The sequence below is a fragment of the Ictidomys tridecemlineatus genome, chromosome 1 (genome assembly GCF_052094955.1).
Source record: "Ictidomys tridecemlineatus isolate mIctTri1 chromosome 1, mIctTri1.hap1, whole genome shotgun sequence".
NCBI classification, from domain to species: Eukaryota; Metazoa; Chordata; class Mammalia; order Rodentia; family Sciuridae; genus Ictidomys; species Ictidomys tridecemlineatus.
In genome coordinates, this window is record NC_135477.1 from 77,059,086 (window position 1) to 77,071,905 (window position 12,820).

Sequence of the window (12,820 nt, forward strand, 5' to 3'; positions counted from 1 at the left end):
TGAAATATTTTTAGTTCAGGATTTTGATTTCTAAGTGGCTGGATTGCTTTATTAACATATATTTGACACATAGTTGGACTGTTAGCCATTCCTTGAGGGAGTACTTTCCATTCATATCTCTCATCAGGACCTTCATGATTTAATGCAGGGATAGTAAATGCAAAACGTGGACTATCCTCGGGATGAACTGGAATCGAAAAAAGCAATCTTTAATGTCTATAGCTAAAACATGCCACGTTTTTGGTAAAGCAGACAACTGAGGAATCCCTGATTGAGCAGGTCCCATAATGACCATTTCATTATTAATTGCTCTTAAATCTTGTAATAATCTCCATTTACCCGATTTCTTTTTGATAACAAAAATGGGAGTATTATGGGGAGATACGGAAGGTTGTAAATGTCCTTCCACTAATTGTTGTTTGACCAGATCATGGGCTACTTGTATCTTTTCTTTAGTCAGGGGCCACTGAGGAACCCACACTGGTCTTTCTGATTTCCAAGTAATTTTGATTGTCTCAGTGGCCCTTTCTGAAAATCCAACCCATGTCTGTCTGTTCCTTGATCTATTTGAATTGGCGCTGCTATACCTTGTTCTTGTTTTCCTAATCTTTTTTCTTTCCTGATACCTTGTCTAGCCCTAGTAGTGGGCACATTAGGATTGATGTTATTTGTTAACATCAAACCTAGTTGATCTAGGACATCTCGTCCCCATAAATTAATAGGAAGGTGATCCAAAACATATGGCTGTATAGTTCCTTCACATCCTTCAGGATCCTTCCAATCTAATACCATAGCACTTCTATGGGGATTAGTCGCCACTCCTAGGCCTCGAAGCGTTTGAGTGGCTTGTTGTAATGGCCAATGTTTTGGCCATTCTTGAAGAGATATGATGCTAAGGTCAGCACCTGTGTCCAGCAGTCCATTAAAGTCACGACCCTGAATATTTAGTTTTAACATTGGGCGAGAATCTAAATTTAAAGACAACATAGCCCAATCTACACCTGTGGAGCCTAATCCCTTGGAACCTCTTTCTACATTAAGACTAGAGAACTTATTATGTAGGCTGGGTAATATTAACAACTGTGCTATTCTATCTCCAGGTGAAATTACTGATATACCTCCTGGAGAACTAGCTATAATTTTTATTTCACCTACATAATCAGGATCAATTACCCCAGGACTTATCATAAGTCCTTTTAATGTAGATGAACTACGTCCCAACAATAAGCCTACTGTTCCTTGGGGAAGAGGTCCTTTTACTCCTGTAGGAATGATTTGAACTCCCATCTCTGGAGTTAATACTGCTCTGGCAGAGGCGCAGATGTCCAACCCTGCGCTCCCTCGGGTTTGTCTGATGAGGGATTTAATGGACAATGTGTCCTGGGCACCACCCTGATGGGGTTGCTGGGTTCCTCCACTGCCCCGTATATTTGTGGTTGTGGGCCCCGGAGCATTGGGCCCCTCAGTCCGTTTTTTGGCAATGAAGCCTGGTGCCTTTCTCCACGATATCGTGGGTAAATACCTGATCCTTATCCGTTTTTTGATAAGGGAGTACCTTCTATGGTGGTTTGAGAACGGCATTCATTAGCCCAATGTCTCCCTCTACGGCATCGTGGGCAAATACCCGGTATTCTATTCCTTTGATTTCTAGTTTTGTTAAACCCTCCTCTTATGGGGCAACTCCTTTTAAAATGTCCTGTTTGTTCACAATTATAGCATGTTTCTAGCCTGGCATCTAAAGCCTGTTGTACTGCAGCTGCCAAGACTTGCCCTTGTTCATTAACATCTCTACATAATTTAATATATGTGTTTAAATCTTCATGTCTCCATGGTCTAATAACCTCTCTGCAGCAACGATTTGCTTGGTCATAAGCCAGTTGTTTTATTAATGGCATTGCTTGTTCTGTGTCACCAAAAATTTTGGCAGCCGTTTGAATAAGCCTATCTACAAAGTCAGTGTAAGGTTCATTAGGTCTCTGTATTACCTTAGATAGCTGACCTTGTAAATCTCCATGTCCTTGTAAAGTCTTCCATGCCCTAACTGCGTCTGCAGCAATCTGTACATATACAGCAGGATCATATTCCATTTGTTGCCGCTGACCCTCATAAGGTCCCCTTCCTAATAACATTTCAAGATTTCTTTGAGGGTAACCGGCTGCTGCATTTCGCCTAGCTGTCTCCATGCAAAATTCCTCATTGGCAACCTTCCATAACAAATATTGTCCTCCATTTAGCACAGATTTACACATGCTAGCCCAATCTGCTGGCGTCATGTCCAAGTTAGTAATGGACTCCACCATGCTTACCGTGAAGGGGGCTTGAGGACCATAGGTTGTTACAGCCTCCTTTAACTGCTTCACTGTTTTAAATTCTAAAACACGGTGAATTCGCTGCCCTCCTACCTGTTCAAATACAGGGCATGCTAATCTTTGAGGTCCTGTCTCAGGACCCCATCTATCAACTACGGGGTTTGAGGGCCACTCAGCTGTCTCCATCGGCGGGGCTGTTGGTTGAATTACACCCTCTGGTAAAACGGAGTTAGTAACAGCCTCTTGTTGTGGCCTTTTTCCTAATAAACCCTTTTCCTTTAAATTTTCTCCCTTTCTCTGACTAGCTCGAGAGACCTTCTCTTTTGCTTGATCTAAAATGTCTTCCTCCATGGTCTGAATCTCTAACAATTTACTTAACACTTTTTCGGCTTCTTTTTTAATAATTTCTAATCTTCTATAAAGATAACGCAACCCAATAAGATAACACAAAACAAAACCACAACTGAGAGAAGAACATGGCTGCCAGCGAAGAGGCAGCACATACAATGCCTCCGTGGTAAGGGGATCAGAGAGACTCATTAATACACCCACATGCGTCCTGCTGGGAAACTTCAAGCAAATTTCCTCTGAAAGGAGACCTTCCTGGAACTAGTAAGTTTAATAGGAGGTGTTAGATTGTCACAAAATACTGAATCTCGGCAACCCAGAGCAGGGGCACAGTGCCGCCGGGGGCCGCCGAATGGCCGCTGCCTACACATTGCAGTGAGCATAGGAGCGGACACTAACCGCCTGGACCCCTGCGAGCGGGCTCTGTGAACCCAAGCCGACCGCCGCCCACGAGCGGCAGCGAGTTTAGGAGCAGGCGCGACCTGCCCGGGTCCCACGAGCTGGCTCTCTGAATCGCAGCTGGCGCAGGCCACACGCTGCATTGTTTTTGGGAACCATTGCTTCCTGCCTGGATCCCCGCGGGCGGGCCCTGTGATCCCAAGCCGACCGCCGCCCACAAGCGGCAGCGAGTTTAGGATCAGGAGCGACCTGCCCAGGTCCCGCGAGCTGGCTCTCTGAATCGCAGCTGGCGCAGGCCACACGCTGCACTGTTTTTGGGAACCATTGCTGCCTGCCTGGATCCCCGCGGGCAGGCCCTGTGAACCCAAGCCGACCGCCGCCCACAAGCGGCAGCGAGTTTAGGAGCAGGAGCGACCTGCCCGGGCCCTGCGAGCTGGCTCTCTGAATCGCAGCTGGCGCAGGCCACACGCTGCATTGTTCTTGGGAACCATTGCTGCCCGCTTGGACCCCCGCAGGCGGGCCCTGTGAACCCAAGCCGACCACCGCCCACATGTGGCATCGAGTTTAGGAGCAGGAGCGGCCTGCCTGGGTCCCCGCAGCCCGGCTTTGTGAACTGCCCACACGTAACATCGAACTTGGGAGCAGTTGCTGGCTGTCTGCCTGTCCCCCCTCCCTCCCCCGGGCTGGCTTGGTGAACCTCAACCAGCCGCTGCTCACACGGCGCAGTGAACTTGGGAGCTGGCGCTGCCTGCTTGGCTGCTTGGGCTCCCCGCAGACCAGCTCTGTGAACCGCCGCTGGCTACCGCCAAGGGGCCGCTGCCTACACCCTTGCAGTGAGTGGGGGAGCAAACACTGCCTGCCCGGCCCCAAGGGCCCGACTCTGTGAACCTCCTCTGGCGGTTTGGAGCTGCAGACGACCACCCTCCACCTGCCAACCCAGTGCTGCAAACGACCCCTGACCAGCTCTGCAAAAGGCCCCGCCCACACAGCGAACAGCAGGAAGGGAGACCCACCCAATCCTGGAGGAAGTACCGCTGCACAGTGATTGACTCCCGCCTACTGAGAGGAGAAACTTGGCCTGGTGGGCATAGCTCCACCCACTGGAAGAGCAGTTAATCGAACTCTAGGACTGCATTTATAAATTTTTTTTTTTTACTGTCTTTTTAAATGTTTTTTAATCCATCTTATTTTATTTTATTCTATTTTTTAAATCTCATTTTCCATTTCTACTATTATTATTTCTCTTTAAATCCCTTTTAATCTTCTATTCTTTTCTATCCTTCTTTTCTCCTGTCTTTACATCTCTTTTTAATTTTCTTATTCCCCCTTCCTTGAATTCTACCTGCTTACTCTTATTCTCTTTAGTGACTTCTACCCATCCCTTCTAATACCTTTCCTCCCAAGCTTCAAATATATTTATAGGAGTAAACAGTAACTCAGCAGTCAAACAGAACAAGAAACAATATGAACAGCATGAAAAAGCAAGGAAGAAAAGGAGTGCAAACAATGCAGGGCAGCCTAAATATTCAGGAGGATATAGAACCACCAGAAAAATGGTCATATAAAGAACTCATGGAACACCTGAGACAGATGGAACGGAACCTTAAAGAGGATACAAGACAGCAAATTCAAGCAGCGAAAGAACACATTGAGAATGTATTACACAAACAGATAAAGGAAGAAGTTAAGCATCTTTATCAGGAGATAGAGACTATAAAAAAGAATCAAACCATAATCTTAGAAATGAAAGAAACCATAAACCAAATTAAAAACTCAAATGAGAGTATCATTAATAGAGTGGAGCAAGTAGAAGCTAGAACATCAGATAATGAAGACAAAATATATCATCTGGAAAAGAGGCTAGCCATCTCAGATAGGCTGGTTAAAAATCATGAGAGAAGCATACAAGAGATATGTGATAATATAAAAAAACCAAATTTAAGAGTCATTGGGATAGATGAAGGGATAGAGATTCAAACAAGGGGAATGAGTAATCTACTAGATGAAATAATCACAGAAAACTTTCCAGAATTAAAAAAGGAAACAGATATTCAAATTGTAGATGCATACAGGACACCGAACATACAAAATCACAGTAGACCAACGCCAAGACACATTGTTATGAAGATATCCAATATACAGAACAAAGAGAAAATATTAAAAGCTACAAGAGAAAAGAGAAAGATTACATTCAGGGGTAAACCAATAAGGTTAACAACGGACTTCTCAGACGCTGAAAGCGAGAAGATCCTGGAATAACGTATTTCAAACACTGAAAGACAATGGATGCCAACCAAGAATTCTGTACCCAGCAAAATTAAGCTTCAGATACGACAATGAAATAAAAATCTTTCACGATAAACAAAAACTAAAAGAATTTGCAGCCAGAAAACCAGCGTTGCAAAGCATCTTGAGCAAAACACTTCACGAGGAAGAAACGGAAAACAATAACCAAAGCCAACAGTGGGAAGTACCTCAGTAAAGACAGACGGAGGGGGGAAAACTAATCATGGTGAAACAAACGCAATTAAAAAAAAAAAACGAGATAAATAATCAAATATGGCTGGAAGTACAAACCATATATCAATAGTAACTCTAAACATTAATGGTTTAAACACTCCAATAAAGCGACATAGGCTGGTATCATGGATCAAAAAAACAAATCCAACAATATGCTGTCTCCAGGAGACTCACCTGACTGGAAAAGACATACACAGGCTAAAGGTGAAAGGTTGGGAAAAAATATACCACGCACACGCTCCTCGCAAGCAAGCAGGGGTGGCCATCCTCATATCGAATAAAATCGACTTCAAGACTAAGTTAATCCAAAGGGATAAGGAAGGACATTATATACTGTTAAAAGGAACCATTAAACAACAAGACATAACAATTATCAATATTTATGCACCAAATAATGGCGCTTCGAAGTTTATAAAACAAATTCTCCTCAAGTTCAAGAATCAAATAGACCACAACACAATAATTATGGGTGACTTCAACACACCTCTCTCACCATTGGACAGATCCTCCAAGCAAAAGTTGAATAAAGAAACTATAGACCTCAATACCACAATCAATAACCTAGACTTAACTGACATATATAGAATATACCAACCATCATCGAATGGATATACTTTTTTCTCAGCAGCACATGGATCCTTCTCAAAAATAGACCATATATTATGCCATAGGGCAACCCTCAATAAATATAAAGGGGTAGAGATTATACCATGCATTTTATCTGATCATAATGGATTGAAACTGGAAATTAATGATAAAAGAAGGAAGGGAAAATCCAATATCACATGGAAAATGAACAATATGTTACTGAATGATCAAAGGGTTACAGAAGACATAAAGGAGGAAATCAAAAAATTCTTAGAGATAAATGAAAATGCAGACACAACCTATCGGAATCTATGGGACACAATGAAAGCAGTTTTAAGAGGGAAATTCATCGCCTGGAGGTCATTCCTCAAAAAAAGGAAAAACCAACAAATAAATGAGCTCACACTTCATCTCAAAGCCCTAGAAAAGGAAGAGCAAAACAATAGCAAATGCAGCAGAAAGCAAGAAATAATTAAAATCAGAGCGGAAATCAATGAAATTGAAACAAAAGAAACTATCGAAAAAATTAACAAAACTAAAAGTTGGTTCTTTGAAAAAATAAACAAGATAGACAAACCTTTAGCCATGCTAACGAAGAGAAGAAGAGAGAGAACTCAAATTACTAACATAAGGGATGAAAAAGGCAATATCACAACAGACGCCACAGAAATACAGAAGACAATTAGAAACTATTTTGAAAACCTATATTCCAATAAAATAGAAGATAGTGAAGACATCGATAAATTTCTTAGGACATATGATTTGCCCAGACTGAGTCAGGAGGACACACACGATTTGAACAGACCAATATCAATGGATGAAATTGAAGAAGTAATCAAAAGACTACCAACCAAGAAAAGCCCAGGACCGGATGGGTATACAGCGGAGTTTTACAAAACCTTTAAAGAAGAATTAATACCAATACTTTTCAAGTTATTCCAGGAAATAGAAAAAGAGGGAGTCCTTCCAAATTCATTCTATGAGGCCAACATCACATTGATTCCGAAACCAGACAAAGACACAGCAAAGAAAGAAAACTACAGACCAATATCTCTGATGAACCTAGATGCAAAAATCCTCAATAAAATTCTGGCAAATCGGATACAAAGACACATCAAAAAAATTGTGCACCATGATCAAGTAGGATTCATCCCTGGGATGCAGGGATGGTTCAATATACGGAAATCAATAAATGTAATTCACCATATCAATAGACTTAAAGATAAGAACCATATGATCATCTCGATAGACGCAGAAAAAGCATTCGACAAAGTACAGCATCCCTTTATGTTCAAAACATTAGAAAAACTAGGGATAACAGGAACTTACCTTGATATTGTAAAAGCTATTTACGCTAAGCCCCAGGCTTGCATCATTCTGAATGGAGAAAAATTGAAGGCATTCCCCTTAAAATCAGGAACAAGACAGGGATGCCCTCTATCACCACTTCTATTCAATATAGTTCTCGAAACACTGGCCAGAGCAATTAGACAAACGAAAGAAATTAAAGGCATAAAAATTGGAAAGGAAGAACTTAAATTATCACTATTTGCAGATGACATGATTCTATACCTAGAAGACCCAAAATGGTCTACAAAAAAACTACTAGAACTAATAAATGAATTCAGCAAAGTGGCAGGATATAAAATCAACACGCACAAATCAAAGGCATTTCTGTATATCAGCAACAAAACCTCTGAAATGGAAATAAGGAAAACCACTCCATTCACAATATCCTCAAAAAAAATAAAATACTTGGGAATCAACCTAACAAAAGAGGTGAAAGATTTATACAATGAAAACTACAGATCCCTAAAAAGAGAAGTAGAAGAAGATCTTAGAAGATGGAAAGATATACCCTGTTCATGGATAGGCAGAACTAACATCATAAAAATGGCGATATTACCAAAAGTCCTCTATAGGTTTAATGCAATGCCAATCAAAATTCCAATGGCATTGCTTGTAGAAATAGATAAAGCAATCATGAAATTCATATGGAAAAATAAAAGACCCAGAATAGCAAAAGCAATTCTAAGCAGGAAGTGTGAATCAGGTGGTATAGCAATACCAGATTTCAAACTATACTACAGAGCAATAGTAACAAAAACAGCATGGTACTGGTACCAAAACAGGCGGGTAGACCAATGGTACAGAATAGAGGATACAGAGACTAATCCACAAAGTTACAACTATCTTATATTCGATAAAGGGGCTAAAAGCATGCAATGGAGGAAGGATAGCATTTTCAACAAATGGTGTTGGGAAAACTGGAAATCCATATGCAACAAAATGAAACTGAATCCCCTCCTCTCACCATGCACAAAAATTAGCTCAAAATGGATCAAGGACCTTGATATCAAATCAGAGACTCTGCGTATGATAGAAGAAAAAGTTGGCTACGATCTACATATTGTGGGATCAGGCTCCAAATTCCTTAACAGGACACCCATAGCACAAGAGTTAATAGCAAGAATCAACAAATGGGACTTACTTAAACTAAAAAGTTTTTTCACAGCAAGAGAAACAATAAGAGAAGTAAATCGGGAGCCTACATCATGGGAACAAATTTTTACCCCCCACACTTCAGATAGAGCCTTAATATCCAGAGTTTACAAAGAACTCAAAAAATTGGACAATAAAACAACAAATAACCCAATCAACAAATGGGCCAAGGACCTGAACAGACACTTCTCAGAGGAGGACATACAATCAATCAACAGATACATGAAAAAATGCTCACCATCTCTAGCAGTCAGAGAAATGCAAATCAAAACCACCCTAAGATACCATCTCACTCCAGTAAGATTGGCAGCCATTATGAAGTCAAATAATAACAAGTGCTGGCGAGGATGTGGGGAAAAGGGTACTCTAATACATTGCTGGTGGGACTGCAAATTGGTTCGGCCAATTTGGAAAGCAGTATGGAGATTCCTGGGAAAGCTAGGAATGGAACCACCATTTGACCCAGTTATTGCCCTTCTTGGGCTATTCCCTGAAGACCTTAAAAGAGCGTACTACAGGGATACGGCCACATCGATGTTCATAGCAGCACAATTCACAATAGCTAGACTGTGGAACCAACCCAGATGCCCTTCAATGGATGAATGGATTAAAAAAAATGTGGCATTTATACACTATGGAGTATTACACAGCACTAAAAAATGACAAAATCATGGAATTTGCAGGGAAATGGATGGCATTAGAGCAGATTATGCTCAGTGAAGCTAGCCAATCCCTAAAAAACAAATACCAAATGTCTTCTTTGATATAATGAGAGCAACTAAGAATAGAGTAGGGAGGAAGAGCAGGAAGAAAAGATTGACATTAAACAGAGGCACGAGATGGGAGGGAAAGAGAGAGAAAAGTGGAATTGCATGGAAATGGAAAGAGACCCTCATTGTTATAAAAAACTACATAAAAGAGGTTGTGAGGGGAATTGGAAGAAAAATAAGGAGAGAAATGAATTACAGTAGATGGGATAGAAAGAAAAGATGGGGGGGAGGGGGATAGTAGAGGATAGGAAAGGTAGCAGAATACATCAGTCACTAGTATGGCATTATGTAAAAATGTGAATGTGTAACCCATGTGATTCTGCAATCTGTATTTGGGGTAAAAATGGGAGTTCATAACTCACTTGAAACTATTGTTCGAAGTATGATATGTCAAGAGCTTTGTAATGTTGTGAACAACCAATAAAAAAAAATAAAATAAAAAATAAAAAAATAAATAAATAAACAAAAAAAAAAAAAACCACAACTGAATGAAACAAAAACTGAATAAAAATTCACTCTATCAATTTTCTCTTTCTCGGGGCTAACAAACTTCAAACCTTGAGCCAACCATTTTTCCCAGTTTGCCTGAGAAATTTCTAGGGATAGGCAGCTTGAAACAAAAACGAAATAAATCAAAACAAGAACACATTGTTTTTTGAAATGGTCACCCATTCTCTCGCCTTCCCTCAGGGGCGAGCGATTTTACTCACCTCCAAATTTCAGACGTTCTGCGTACGGGCCACCAAAATGCCAAGGTCAATGCTTGGCACCAGAATCACGAGCCACCACACAGCTTTGTAGATTCAAACAGCAATTCTTTATTCCAGCTCTCACACCACCTCCACACAGGTCCAGGGGCAATCGCGTTCTGCCGTCTCCCGCACAATTCACCTACTCCACGAGGCTCTCTCCAAATCCCCTTTTAATCTCATGAGAACTCAACGGGAACAAGCAGCAGGAACACCCTAATCCCAGCAATAATCTTCAACTTCCAACTTCCCTAAAACCCATTATCTTAAACTGGCAACGCCTTAAACTCAAGGAGCCGGTTACTTCCTCAAACCTGATCAGCTCTAAACCCAGATCCGCCTTGGTCCTTGAGCAAGGTCACCTTATTAAAGCATGCATGCAATGTCCCATCGAATGTCCTCTAAGCAGCATGGGGTACGCTTGGCAAGGAAATTTCGATGCGTCATTCCTACTTGGTAATGGCCCTCAGCAACCCACCATGGGCAAAAGGGGCTGGAAGGCAGGGCAGATACCAGGTTCTCCTTGGCCACTTTTCTACAGCTCAGGGAGGTTTTCTGGAATATTTTTTCTAGCTTAGGGCTAGTGTTCTTGACCCACAGTGAGAGGATCTATTGATGCCTGGAGCCAAGTGCCAGCACAAGGTTTAAAATATTTAATTTTTTTAACCCTTTCCTCTGGTGCTATCCCCGTACACCAGAAGCAGTGCCTTTTTGTCACCTTCAAATTTGTTCAGACCCCTTATCATGCAACTGCATAAATAACTCTACATACAGAATCACTGTCATACATTACCTGTGACAGACCAGCTTCAACTTCAAGATTGTAAAAAAAATCTTGAAAAACCATTCGAAGGCCAGATTGTGTTATCATAACCTGCTTTCTCTTAGAAAGGCTTATACCTATAGGTTGCCCTTTCTTCTGCTTACTTTATCTCTGACAGACCAACTCCCATTGCAAGATTGTATGAAAAAGAAACAGAGAGAGGGGCTGGGGTTGTGGCTCAATTGGCAGAGCACTTGCCTGGCACATGTGAGGCACTGGGTTTGATCTTCAGCACCACATAAAAATAAAATAAAGGCATTGTGTCCATCTACTAAAAAAAAAATAAATAATAAAAAAAAGATTTTTCCCAAGAGACTATCTATAGAATCAATGCAGTACTGGCCATGTCTTAAAAGGGGCAGTAACAGACATAAACAAAATAGACAACCAGAGGGAATTCCCAAAACCAATGCCAACAAACAGATGAGAACCTAGAACAGACAACAAAGGAGTGAATATCCCTAGGTTCTCAAGTCCCACTTAACCATGACTCCTACACCAGTACCACCATAGTTGTCTGCAGAAAGAGAAACTAGTATTTCCATGAAGAGGAACCAGATGTGTGGAATCAAGGCTTTCAATGTACACACTGGGGGGACCAAGGATGTCACAGCTGTACAATTTTCTTTTTCTCACAGTGGCCCTGAAAGGGTAAAGTTTCTAAGCTGCAAGGCCTGAGTTAAAAAGTAAAGGACCAGATATTGTTAAGTTCCTCTGCTACACCCAGAACCTGAAATTCCTGAGGCAGTTAAGACAACGCCCTACTGGCCATTTAGCCTAGGGCCCTGTGCAGCTTGTCATACAGGGCCCGAACCAATCAGTTTGAATGTGTACCCCGCTTAGGAGTGACCAATCACCCCCGCCCCCCCACCTGTTCCCGCCAATGAATGTGCTAATCATGTATGAGAGTTGTTGTTCAATTTTCCCCGTGCCTCAGGCTGATTTGTTCTGATGTATACAAAGCCCCCGCCCTCCCCAAAAAGTGTACTTAAGCACTGCTTAGCCTCTGCTCTGGGCTCTGGGCTGCTCTCCCTTCTTGAGTGAGCCTGGAGCCTCAGCTTGCTGAATTGGATCCTCAATAAATCCCCTTCTGCAATTGCATGAGTCAGTCTCTTGGTGGTCTCTTCCTCGGACGCTTTGCCGGACCCTTACAGACCATGATGGAGCAACCTGTACCATTTAGGTTCCATGAAGCAAAAAGAGCTTCCACAGTTGCTGAGATTGTCCCTAAATCCCTCCCTTTACTCATAAAAATAACTCCTCTTGTTTGATCATGACAAACTTACCTGCCTTCTAACTCTCCTGCAGTTGGCTCTCAACAAATTTGACAGCACCTTGCATCTTCAGCATGGAAGTGGGGTTCCTTGAAGAGCAGAACCAGCCCCAAAAAAGCTGGAGTATAGGCTGATCTTAGATCCCAACTGAGGTACCAAATTTGTTACTGAAACTCAGTCCTGTTTCTGATGCCAATCCAATAATGAGAACACAGTTTTAAGAAAAAGGAAAAGAAGTTTTATTGTTTTGCTAGCAAAGGAGAAACACACGAAACCTAAAACTGTGATTCTTCTAGTATAGAAGTTTTAATATATAAAGCTTAGGAAAGCACTTTACCAAGCTGCTGTTCTCCAAACTAAAAGTTGTCTGTAATGGGTAATTTTATTTTATTTTTTTTTTTAATTTTATTTTATTTATTTATTTATTTATTTATTTATTTATTTATTTTTTATTGTTGGTCGTTCAAAACATTACACAGTTCTTAATACATCATCTTTCACAGTTTGATTCAAGTGGGTTATGAACTCCCAACTTTAC